At 38.5% G+C, this 13,687-nt stretch overlaps 1 long non-coding RNA gene across 1 annotated transcript; it reads right to left on the minus strand.

Moving 5' to 3' along the window:
• Positions 1-986: 986 nt before the first annotated feature.
• Positions 987-12,049, minus strand: LOC121932261. The gene is made up of 3 exons (XR_006104302.1): positions 11,984-12,049; positions 4,046-4,160; positions 987-1,784 (listed from the first exon to the last, which is right to left on the minus strand). It is a non-coding gene; the product is annotated as an uncharacterized LOC121932261 (long non-coding RNA).
• Positions 12,050-13,687: the final 1,638 nt, after the last annotated feature.

Genomic DNA, 13,687 nt, shown 5'->3' on the forward strand with positions numbered 1-13,687 from the left:
ATAAAAGGCATCATTGCCATTTTATTCTGTTTCAGAGCGTCAGGAGCTTCTGTGAGACAAACATTTCACAATATTTTATTATAAATATATGGAAAAAAATTTATACGGGTTAAAAAACCCCTAGCCATTCCTTTAAATTCATGGGAGTTCTGTATTTTTCATAGAATCGTGTACTGACATAACTTACTGTACTCATATTTTAACATCTTTGAGCCTTATTGCAAAGCGGGGTTATAAATGAAAGTTTTATTTATTTGGTTTATTTTAATGTTACTTGTTTAATTCTTTTTTAGGTGGGGGGATATTGTAATACAAAGTATTATATGTAGAATGTTTTCCTAAGGACTGGAGCATAGCTTTGGTGCAGCTTCTGGCCTCTTAGGACGCATGCATCATTGAAACAGCATACCTCCAAAATGACCTGAAGCAGCTTTATTTTGGCCTGTTTGTACGGGCCCATAGTTAGACAAAGGCACATTTCTGCTACTCTGCTGACTGGAAGCTAGATCCTAACATGCTTGGTTTTGATATTTTTGATATTTAAATATTTTTTCTTTCCTTGGCAGTGGATGAAGCTTTAGGAAACTTAAACTGCCCCACAATAAGAAAGGTTCTCCTGGATTTCTAAAAAATGATGGCAAAAGATTCACAAAGTACATCAGCTAGTTCCTTCAGTACATTGGGATGCAGTTCATCTGAACTTGCAGAAATGAATTTTAGGTTAGCTAGGTGATTAACTCCCTGTCCATCTTGATTTGCAGTCCAAATCCCTTGTCAAGTTCTTTGCTGCTGCATGGAAGGCCAGAGTTTACTTTTTCGGGAAAACCTGAAGCAAAACAAGAATTGAGTGGTTCTACCTTTTTGTCATGATCGGTTAGCATTTTACCACCCTTACTGAACAATGGCCACACTGTACCCTTGAATGTATTTGGGAAAAAAACCACCCTTTTTGTTACTCCTTGCTTGCCTAGTCAGTCCCCACTCATTTTGAAGCCAGTGGAGTTTTGAAAATGTACATTGTGCACAAAAATTGTACATTTTTGGTTGCCCCAATAGAGGTATCTCTGTTTTGTAGATTTTGGGTGTTATTGTATCTCTCTAACTGCTCATTGTATTTGACACAATTTCCTTTTCCCATTGCATTCTGTGTCTCACCCTGGTAACTAGACATATTCATTTCCATTCTACCATCTCACATCTAGCCGGTTCCATATAACATTCAAAACTTAGATGACAGAGGATCATTCTGAACATATGTAGGACAAAACCTTGGTGAGTTTCCATTTAATAAAATGGTCTGAACAATTATATTTTAAATAAAAACAACAAACTTGATATACTCTTACCAGGGCACAGCACATGTTATTTTTACAGTTATAGCCTGCCTTTTCCCTAGAACAGTACAGTTAAAACATACAAAGGTCAACATTAGAATGGAAGAAAACTATTGGTAATATTAAAAACAATTAAAAACATACAATTAAAAACAACAGAAAGCAGTTTAAAAACAATGTCACTAAAAACACTACAGTTAAAAATAGTACAACATCCTGTCCAAAGCCATTTCTTTTAAAACATTCACTTCACAAAAGTTTGTTGGAATAAAAAAGCATTTGCAGCTGGATGGAAAGACAGCAAGGAGGTGTCATTTTATGTGAAAAATGTCATACAAAATCTTCACAATGGGCGGCTAGTGGTCTATGTTTATCTTCTTGGAGGCCAGAATGTAATTGACAACTGGAAACTGGTTTTTCTTGATGCCTTCTTTGTTAGCAACCAGGCACCTATAAAACAACCAAATACAATATACAGTTGGCCCTCCATAGCCACCGATTCTCTACCCATGGATTCAAGCATCCACAGCTTGAAAATAAACAAAAAAGAATACATCCAAATAGAAAACCTTGAATTTGTCATTTTATATCAGGAACACTATCTAACCATGCCATTGTATTTAATGGGACTTGCGCATCCATGGATTTTGGATCCATGGTGGTTCCTGGAACTAAACCATAGTGAATAACAAGGGCCCACTGTAAACCTATATGACTAAACATAACAACAAACTAAACAAATCCAAAAACAGATTAATATTACCTTACATACCTCTCCCCATTATCAATCTACATAAAGTCCAGCCCATTCCCCATTAATATATAGCTTCAGCAAATCACAGTCTAAATAACCTAACGTATAACACAACCCTATTAGGACATTATACTTAATCATAACATTTAAAAAAATCATGGTGGGATTAACCCAATCCTGACACTCTGTCCCACTCACTTTATCATCATTAGCTCTCTGGGAAACTGGTGTGGTCTGCCTCCATTTTATGCAAAGAGATGCTCAGGAGTCATTGTGTCCATTGCCCTAGTCATTTTCCCATTCCAGTAGCCTACCAGAGCTTCACCAGAATTGGCTGCTGAGCCAAGAAGATCCCTAAGAAATCATCTGGATCCACTGGCTCCTGGGGTGGATAATGCTATTTATTATTCCACACTGAAGAAGCTGTGCATCAGGTGATGATCTGCCCATGATAATGAATGTATAGAGAGTTCTTCCTCACTAAGATCACTCTCATGTTATCTGACACACACACACCAAAAATAAAAAAAACCCAAACAAAAAACCCCCAAGCTCAAGAGTATGAGAGTGTTGAGCTAGACACCACTTGGTTCAGAACCACAGTTGTCATGTGGCTACGTAGTCATGACCCACTCCTGATAGGACAGCCTCAGTGTGGATGTTGATGTCCCCCAGCACAACAAGCTGAGGGGACCCCAACACTAACTCTGAAACAACCTCAGATTATTCAGGAAAAGAGACTGTTGAGCAGCTGAGTGGGTAGTACACCAACAGAATGCCTAATTTGTCCCAACCAACCACCTTCATAAGTTGTTGATGTGTGCCTTCAACATTTCTAATTTATGGTAATGCTAAGGCAAACTTACCAAGGGGTTTTCTTGGCAAGATTTATTCAGAGAGGGATTGCCTTTGCCCTTCTCTGAGACTGAGAGAGTTTGACTTGCTCAAGGACACCCAATGGGTTTCCATGTCAGAGTGAGATTTGAATCCTGGTCTCTAGAATCATAGCCCAACACTCAAATCACTATGCTATGCTAGTTCTTCTTCCATAAGTACACACACTCAAACCCTGGTCAGAAGATGGAATCTTGATAGACCATGATAACTGCCTTTCTGAACACTCCTCCAGTCTTGTCTGTTTGGCTATTATTACACAGAGAAACCTGATGGGAAAAACTGGGAGAGAGAACTCCCACTCACCGATTCATCCAGCCAGGTATCTATGTTACAAGCCGGGTCAGCATGCTCATTTAGGATATGGATAGATGTTTTCCCACTCACCAACCTGACATTCAACAGCAGCATTTTCAACCCGCATGGATTATCATCAAGGCTATGTATGCTACTTGAGCTGGAAGGTCATTTGTAGACCTGGATATATGCCCCTCTCTCGTGGTAGCACATCCTTCCCAAATCTCTCCTTTCCAAATCTCTTTCTGTCCTCTGTAACTATAGTGACTGTGCCTTGATTCCCTTCCCTTCATTCTCTACCCCGAAAACATATTCTTTCTTTATTGGGCAGGTAATAACTTCACTCAAAAAAAGACACAATATACAAACAGACAGATATTTTAAAAGGTAGAAATCCCTGCCCTACTCCAAAAAGAAATACTAACCATTCTAATTGATTTGATTTTTAAAGAACAGTTCCAAAAAGATTTTCTATAAACAGAGAAATCAGAGAGGGAATTTAACTTCAACAAAGTCTAGTCTATGGCAAAAACTAAAAATGGCTATCAAACAGCTGGGAATTGCTATCCAAGTTTTAAAATGCTGTAAATGAGCCATTTTGAACCCTTCTGACATCAAACTCAGAAATGGCCATCTAGAAACTTGTATTACCAGGTTTCAAATCAACTTAATGAGCTGTTTTCTCAGTATATGTTGTAGAACTTTGGACTTCACCCAGTTTCCAGATTTCTGGTTATAAAAGAAAAATACAGTTCATCCAACTCACCTTTAAGGCAAGACCATTAACTGTGGTCCAATAAACAATAGTTAATCAGGATGGCCAAATGAAATCATCAGGCTGAGATGCAGGATGCCAATGAAAGTCAGCATCTGCATGGGAACTGAAAGGAAGGTCTTGTCAGAGTGAGCACACCAGCCACTGAGCAGGAGACTGGTCTAGATGGATATTTTGGTCTAATCCCACAGGACCCCTATGTGCTTACATGGAAACATATTTCATACTTGGACTTACAGCATATGCTCAGAGTTTTCGGACCAATTTGAAGAAGGTGAGAGCCAGAGCCTGAAATTATGAATTTTCATAAGTTTTCTGTTGTTGTTGTTGTTGTTGTTTTGTAAAAAGATAAAACTCTTTTAAAAAAATTCTGTCCTCTGAACTATGGAAAACCTTGATAAATCATTCTGTTGCAAGTGTCCAAAACAGTTCTTGTTCCCACAGTGACTCCAGCGGCTGGAAGTGTGGTAATAGTTTCCTGACTATGGATATTCTGGGATCAGCCTTAAATTTAGCTTAATCCTTTCTGGCAGTTATTCTCAAAGAAGCAGACTAATGCAATGTATCCCCTAATAGCATCATTTTTTGAGAAAATGTGAGGAACTTATTTTTTATTACACACACATGCATGCGTGCGCGCGCACACACACACACACACACACACACACACACACACACCTTTTCCAGGCTTGTTTGACCTTGCAGGGAAGACTAATTTCAGGAATTAATGATATACAGTGATATAAATTTTGGGTTAAGAACCGTATGAAGGGTACTGCAAATCTTATCAATGCAGAGAAAATGTGATGGCTCTTCGGCAGAATTTTATTATCACCTTGCAAAATTGCAAATGTGGGCAGGTTTTTGAACAGTCACACAGTAGCAACTCATTAAGTGTTGGCTCTGTGGAGTGGGCACAGTGTAATTTGATTTCTCAACACTTAATGATTTACTGTTCAACAACCTGCCTATATTTGAAATTTAGCGAGGCGATACTAAAATTCTGCCTGTACATTTGGACCTAGAATAGCACGCTCACACACATGGGTTCCTTTTTAATGCTTCAGTCAGCCCTGTGAGCATCTGTACTTGTGCAATGGAATGCTAATAGATTCATGAAAGGTTAATAAACTGAGGCTGTCATACTTTGGACATATAATGAGAAGACATGACTCGCTAGAAAGGACAATAATGACTGGCAAAGTAGAAAGCAGTAGAAAAAGAGGAAGACCCCATAACAGGTGGATAGACTGAATCACAGAAGCCACAGCTCTAAATTTGCAAGACCTGAGCAGGGCAGTTGATGAGAGGGTGTCTTGGGAGTCTCTTATTCATAGCGTTGCCATAAGTCAAAGTTGACAGCCATTAACAACAACAATAAAAGTTGAATATATCTAGATGCAATCACGTTCATCTTAACGCACTTTTAAAGTTCATGTTATATCACTGTCACTTCATGACAGAGCCTATGCTTTGAATGTATAAAGTTTTATTCTCGTCATATTTAGCTTGGTCTGGAAAAGACTCCTCTCTTAAACGCTGACAAATTGTTACCATCAGTTAGTAAACAATACAAATATAATTGGAGCAATGACATGATGGAGTATAAGTCAGCTTCCAGTATTTCTATGGAAATAGCCAACATTCTTTGTTCATTAATGATCAATAATCCCTGGCTAGCCTAGCACCAGCGTTGCTAATAGTTTACTTGAGAATATGACTGTATTGGTCATTTTTCCTCATAACAACCCATTTATTATCAAAATTTATTAAATAATTACAAATCAGTGTTATCAAATTAGGCTTGTTATTAAGTAAACATTTTCAGTTCGGGAGAACAGTTTGTATACATGAACACACCTGCTTTGAAATATGTTCCATTTAAACCCTGTGCAATTGAGGTGCAAGAAAATTGTTAATGACTCATCTGAAATAAAACAAGCAGTCCCATTCTATGCTTGTTTGCTCAGAAATTGGTTCCACTGGGTTCAATTAAGCTTACTTATAAGAGTCCATGTCTGCACAGGACTGCAACCTTAATCTCCTGTTCATAATCTGCTATCATAGTTATGTTGGAAATGTGATAAAAACAATCTGGGTTACTTACAGTGTTATTTTAAATGTCCACAATGCCATTGTTGCATGCTGTAAGTAAATTTATGTATCTTTTATAATAAATAAATAAATAAATGCTTTATTTTTACCCTGCCTCTTTGTCAGAAGACAATCAAGGCAGTTTACAATTAAAAGGAGAACATACAATATCCAATATCTCAATTGTTTCTTCCCTTCCCTAAAACATTATTAAACACAATAACAATTAAAAACAATACATTAAAATAGTCAGAGATAGATGAATGGGGCAGCAAAGTACTGAGAGAGATGGTGGATTCAATTCAATTGGTGACCATGTTGATATTCAGGAAAGGCCTGCCGGAAGAGATCCATCTTGACAGTTTTTTTAAAGCTGTCTGAACTGGTAATATGACCAATCTTCTCCGGCAGGTCATTCCATAATCTGAGAGCAATTGGATAGTAGCAGTCAACTTGGTCTTTATAGATTGCAGTAAATTCTTCCCAGAGGACCTACGTGCATGGGGTGGATTATACGGAAGGAGTCAATCCCATAGATAGGTTGGACCCAAGCCATGTAGGGCTTTAAAATTTTTAAAGACACCTTTTATACAGCGGAGGAAATCTTATCTAAACAACCAAGCACTGGCTAGTTGCAAAGGGTGTATAACAGAAATGGAGAAGCTTTTTGCCTCCTCGGTATTTGGGACTTCAACTCCTAGAATCCACAACTATCCTGGGCAATGATTAGGAATTATAGGAGTTTTAGTCCAAAACATTAAAAGGCCAAATCTGCAAAAGATAAAAAAAAATCATAGTAAAATTAAACAATGACACCAAAGCTACCATGGTCTGTGGTCCTCAAGTCTGAAAATATATCACTCAATATCAAACTCGGGATCATTGAATACTGTGGGATTTTCAGTTTCTATATATGGATGTGAAAACTGGACAGTGAGGGAAAGTGATATAGTGAGAAAAATCAAATAATTCAAAAAATATTTGAAATATAGCGTTGAAAGGAGAGTTTTATGGAGTGGACTACCAAAAAGACAAATAAATATTGGTGAAAGTATATGAAGTCTGAATTTTAACTAGAAACCAAAGTAACTCAACAGATGTTACCATACTTTGGACACATCATGAGATGACATGACTCATTAGAATAGAAAATAATGCTGGGAAAAGTTGAATGTAGTAGGAAAAGAGGAAGATTGCATTACAGATGGATTGGCCCAACAGGAATCCACAGCCTTGAATTTGCATTACCATAAACTGAAGTCCCCTTCATTGTACATAACAACAAAAATGGTCCACGTATGTTCTTCTACTCTGAAGTGTACCTTTAGAAAATAACATTTGCAGTTTGACAAGATAGGGGCTGTGCAGATCACCCTGAAGAGGCGGTCTGCAGCCACCTCCATTTTCCCCATGGCCTTTCCAGGGCGCAAAAAAGAGCCTCAAAAAGTAGCTCCTTATTGTACCCTGGAAAGGGAGCAATAGCTGCGGCGCCACAGCTTTAAGGTGCTCCTTTGGCTCTGCGTCATGTGGACGCAGCGCTAGAGGAGTGCCATGATGCCGCGTGCCATGTGAAGCGGCACGTGGCATCATGCCATGCAGGGGGCAGAGTTGGGACATGCGTCATGTGGACAACCCACCCCGACTCCACCCCCAGGCCGACCTTAATGGTCAGTGTGCACAGCCCCATAATTAACTGTTGATAAGAGAGAATCAGAATAAATTTTGGTCCTTGGGGTATCTGAAACATTTACAGTACAAGCAATAGGAAGGAAGTATAAAATTTGTGGGGGGACTACATACTGTATTAGGTATGTTCCATATGTAAAATCCATGGTGAAAGAAAAATCCTGAGGATAAAAAAGAAAGTACAACACAACAACATCAACATTTAAAACACAAGACTACTTAGATTCATGTCTTACACTGAATTTTTAAAGACATCTTTTAAAAGTAAAGAGGGATGAGCGGAAACTCAAAAGATAATCCTGAACTATTTAAGTTTTTATTTTTTTAAAAACAGTACTCTTTCCCAGATGATGTTTTCTAATCTTCTAGGAAGGACATAAAACAATCAGAATGTGATTTAGGACATGAATCCTCATTCAGATATTTGGAGATTAGAGAGGGCAGGCTTATTCATATAAAAGGTTTTAGCTGCAGGAAAGTTCTTTTACAGAATGTTCACTCCCAAACTTTGAATGTTCCTATTGCTTTCAACAACAACAGGACTGGACCTTTTTAGGCCTAGAGGAGTTTTGCTTATCTGCCATGAAAGATAAAATTAGAATAAGTGATTTAATAACCTTGTGCATACCAAGGAAAGGCAGCTGAGCAGTTGGAAATCTTTTTGGTCAGTTTTTTAATTTAGGGCTCTAGAATATATAAATTTACCCATGCATACTTGAAGACAGGCAGGTAATTACTTTTTAAAATAAAAGAAGTCCTATTCTTCAGCAGAGCCAGGGTTTAAGAAATACACTTTTTCCCCAGTGTGACTTCCAGAATCCTCCAGCCAGAAAAGCCCCTGGAAAGCTGGCACCTTTGAATATAGACCAGGAGTACAGAACCTTTGGGCCATGTGGTTCATATCTAGCAATGACCAGGGGACAGAGTACCAAGGAAGACACACACTTGCATGTATGATGATTTGACTCAATATAAGGCAGCTTCTGAGTCTTATGAATGTGTTGATCAACCACAATCACTATGCAACAGCAACAACAACAACAATTCACATGTGGTAGAGGCCATGAAATGATAGATATATTGAATCATCGTCTTAAAGAAGATTTAAGAAGATTAGAATTACATTGGTTTCATAAATAAACAGATTCCTCATTAGTCATAATCACTGAAAGGGTAACAAGATGAACTGCCTTAGCTTAACTTCAGAGTCCACATTATAAATAGATATAGTGGTCTAAATCCTATTGTTATTCCTGACTGGAGTCACTTAATCAGTTGGAATTACCTAAATATTGACTAATCATTTAAGCACTGATTTAATGGGTCTCCTAACCCATTGGGGACTAACCAACATGATTCCAGCCAATGTATATATAATAATAAATCTCTTCAACTATATTTAGAACATACAACTCTAATTATGGTGCGGTCCAGACCAGCCTGGCCATGTACTAGGTTTGCATGGGGGTGGAGTGACTGCATGCCCAGCAACCCTAGTACATGGTGGCAGCTTCATCATGGCAGCCTCCGCCATGATAACATCATGCATGCACCGTGTCCAAATGGCGTGATGTTTCTGCGCCACTCCAGGCTACTTATGGTGGCCTGGCTGCAGTGTGGGAAGGAGCTCTGAAATGGACGGCCCCTTTCTCCCATGGCTCTGGCTCCCGGGGTGTCCAGGGGCATAAAGCCCCAAGGACACCCCTTTTCCATGCCACAGAGAAGCAGCATTTTGCTGCTTCTCCGTGGTCCGGAAAAACTCCAGATTAGGGCTGCAGGGCTGCCGATGAGGCTGCCCTGCCTCCAACCCAGAGCTAAAAGGGGTGCCACAGACCTGTCCCTTTGGGGCAGTCTATACTGTGCTAAAGTCTCTGAAATAAAGACTACAGTCCTGCTTTAAGCAGGCAAACAATGACCATAATGAACTTTCTGACTTTGTGTTGCTAGAACCTGGCCTGGAGCAGTGGCTGGAGCTGGAACAACTTGTGTGGCCACTCAAATGTCACAAATTTATGTAAAAGATGCTTTATACATGTTTCTGGGATGTACTGTAATATTAAAATTGGATGCAGGGACAGCATGCCCTTCCCTCCCTGATGCTAACATTAGAAGTTTCATTCTTAAATGTGCATGTTAGTAATGGAGGAATTGTGAAAACAGAAGAAGTAAAAACATATAGCACTCATATTAGCACCTTTTAAGCACTGGTTGAGGGAGTTGTGTCAACTATTGCTCACTCTCAAAATTTCTTCATACTTTACTAGCAGCTCTAATGTGCTTTACCTTACATGCCCTAACACCACTGTAAGGAGTGGTGTTTTTAATTGAGGCAGTGTGGATCTCAAAAATAGTGATTTGTCTGGTGGAACTGTATTTACACTATAGCATTACAGCCATTTGTAAACAGTTTAAATGTCATGAATCCATCCTATGAAATTCAGGGAACTGCAGTTCCACTATTCTAATATAGCCATATCTCACAAATCCCAGAATTCTGCAGGACAGAGAAACGAGAGACAGTGCGATTGAATTGCTCTAATAATATAGTGTAGATTCTTTGTGGGACAGGGACGTAGCTAGGATTTTAGGAAGGGGGGGGTCCAGACTAAGTGCCACCATTATAATGGGGCTTGAGTGTGGCGGTGCAGCAACACACACCATTCATTTTTCTAATGGAAGAGGGGGGGTCCGGACCCCAAGAACCCCCTCCCTTGGCTACGTCCCTGGGTGGGACCACACACCTTAAATGGGACCTTAAATGAGCATGAATCTGAAGCTATTTTTAATTCTATATTATATTTCAGAGTAAAGATGCTTCCATGTTTTATGAGTGGTCCATAAAACCTATTATTTACATAAAACATGCAGGGGTAGCTGTGTTGGCCATTTAGCAAATTCAAACAAAAATCCACCAAACAGTGATACCTTTATTGGCCAACTGAAATGCACAAAATATTTATTGCAAGTTTTTGAAACTCCACTGCCTTCTTCATCAGGCAAGATGTTACAAACCAAACAAGAGAAAAATTGGAGATGTTAGTAAGGTGCCTGCATTCTGTTGTTTCTGTCCTTAGTTAAGATGGTATGGGGAGGGTATCTTTTGCAGGCTGGCTCCAGTTGCTCCCATTTTCAAACTTTGTTTTGCAATGCTGCATTTGGAAGACAAACCTCTTGTATCAAAAGATATTTTTTAAATACTAGCTGCAATCCAGAGAAGCATGTGACTGATAATAGACTAACAGAGTTAGAATGGACTTCAGAATTCATCTGATACAACTCCTTGGCAATACAGGAATGTGTTATTACACCAACCCTGATAGGTGGCCATCCCTTAACCCCTGAGCCAGGAGAATTAGGACTCTAAAATGGTCTCCTTGTGAGTCCTAAGTGTCCATTTCCTGTTGTTTTTCTTCTGTAAAGAGTAGATTATTGCCATAATTCATTAAATCGTAGGCAGGAGAAAGAGACTATTTAAAAAAAAGACTATAAAGGTGCAGCTAATATCACTAGGTCCTGTAATCATACTGTTTGGATGGATATGGATATGAGTCAGCATCTGGGCTTTTCCCAGTGCACCCAAACTTGTGTCTATATTAAATTGTTTGCTTTTGCTGTTTTGTTGTTTATTTGCATGACTGGGCTAGGCAAGGATGTGGGCATGGGAGAGACATTTCATTGTCCAGAATGGACCGCATTAACATATGAAACAGTTTTTGGAAGGTGTTATGACAAATAGTGTTTTGTAACTTTCTCTCTTAGGTCTATTGCACAGTTAGGAGTTTTTGGTTGTATCTATCTGCTCTTTCAGTTTCTTTCTCAGTCCATTTGTTATGCAAACCTGATGGAAGCTCTTCAGGTATGTATGTACACAATGTGTGTACATAATGTGATGTGTTCTAAATGGTTGCTATATTTGTGTAGATATATGTCCTCTTTCCATCATTACATTGTGACTTTCAGAAAGTGAACTGCAGTCGTGGATGAGTCATTTTCCCAATATCCTGTATGTGTCTGACCCCTGTAGAGCTACTGTGGTTCTTTTATATTTCATTGTCTTTTGTCCCCATTGTTTACATGTTTCTTCACTCTCTTTGAGAATTGAGGATAACACCTCATGTACCTGACAAAACATATTGTAATTTACGTTACCACTAAATTGTTCCTCTGCTGCCAGATTTGTTCTTTTGCTTCACCAGAGTGAAATGTGTAATCCCCTGGAATAAAAATTGAGAATTCTTTAAGAAAGTGTGTGGATTGCTTTTCACCCATCATTGAATGTCTATAGCTTGTCTCACTACTCTGTGACTGAGAGGTTCCAAAGGCATTGGGGCTAACTTTAATTTTTTTTAATAAAGTTTATTTCTTCTATAAAAACATATAAAAACATTTAAACAAACAAATCACTATACCTCGTATACACAACTAATATTAAGAAAACAAAAACCAACATAAATCCCCCACCAGTCCTACAAAAAAAGCTAACTTTAAACAACCTATGTAAGCCCTGGTATTTAGAAGTTGAGATCTGCACACAGCAACAAAAATTCTAACCTTTCCAGTTGTATGATCAAGGATATTTCTGGTATTTCTGATATTATTATTCTAATTATTTTAACACCAGTCTAATCACACTCCTAGAAGTTTCATTTGAACAGAAGCTATCTAAACCATCAATTTAATTTTCTGCATGGTTATCCCAATATTGTATGTGAAGGCATCCATTTTAAACGTGTTTTTTTTATCCCATTCTTTTCTCTTTTCAAAAACATTCAGGGATGTAAATGAGATAACACAAAAACTGAAAGCTCAAAGGAGTATAAGCAATGTTAGGTATAAGAAGATTTTAAAAATAGCTATAAAACAAAAAAAAATCATGGATACAGACTTATCAATGTAGGGAAAAGAATGAATCTGTTCAAAATTACCTTGATAATCTTGATGTTGCTTAATCTACAGTCTAGAAGACTGTAGAAAAATGTAATTGAAATGGTTATTTATATTGTTATTGTACTTTTTCACTGCTGGGTTGGCGTAGAGTGCTTGTAATATTTTCTGCCTCATGTGACAAAATACCTAGGCTGGCTGCGGGCACTGTACCCCATGATTTGGGTGAATCTCATGGGGAAGTTACCCTTTGTTTTTTGGTCTCAGACAACAAAATGTTGGGTCAGTAGGAAAAGAAGGGAGAAAGCCCTGGGACAGGCTGATTTGTACCCTAGGCACAGTCACAGTGATGACTTTATTGAATATTCATGTCAATTGAATTCAGAAGTCAATGAGATATGAAATCGGAAGCTACTAAAGTGGCAGAAAAGGAGAATCTTCAGATAGACCACTCTAATCAGCAGTTTCACAGTTTTAATTCTGAACTAGATGAAGTTGCCAGTTTCTCTTCAAATGTAATTTAATTTCCCTGAGATGTAATCTAAAACATTATGTCTCCAAAAGAGAGCCAGTGTGGTGTATCGTTTTGAGTGCTGAACTATGGCTCTGGAGAGAGAGCAGAGTTTGAATACCCACTTAGCCATGGAAACCCACTGGGTGAACTTAATACTCTCAGCCTCAGAGGGACGAAAAGGCAAATTCTCCTCTGAAAGGTTTTCTTGGAAATGACTCAGAAAGCAAACAACAACATTTACAAATTGTTCTAGACTAGAGTCTGTGAGATCAAGGCTCAATCATCAATCCTTTTTAGAAATGGCCCTTTAATCTCAACTGGGCAAAAGCACCTTCAGATAAATTGCAAGACTGCATCCAAAAACTACATCCAAACTACAGATCTGATCTTTCTTGTTCTTATGTGACTTCATGTCACCTCTGACATATGGCAACCCTATCAGAGAGTTTTCTTGG

This window comes from Sceloporus undulatus, chromosome 5 (genome assembly GCF_019175285.1).
Source record: "Sceloporus undulatus isolate JIND9_A2432 ecotype Alabama chromosome 5, SceUnd_v1.1, whole genome shotgun sequence".
NCBI classification, from domain to species: domain Eukaryota; kingdom Metazoa; phylum Chordata; class Lepidosauria; order Squamata; family Phrynosomatidae; genus Sceloporus; species Sceloporus undulatus.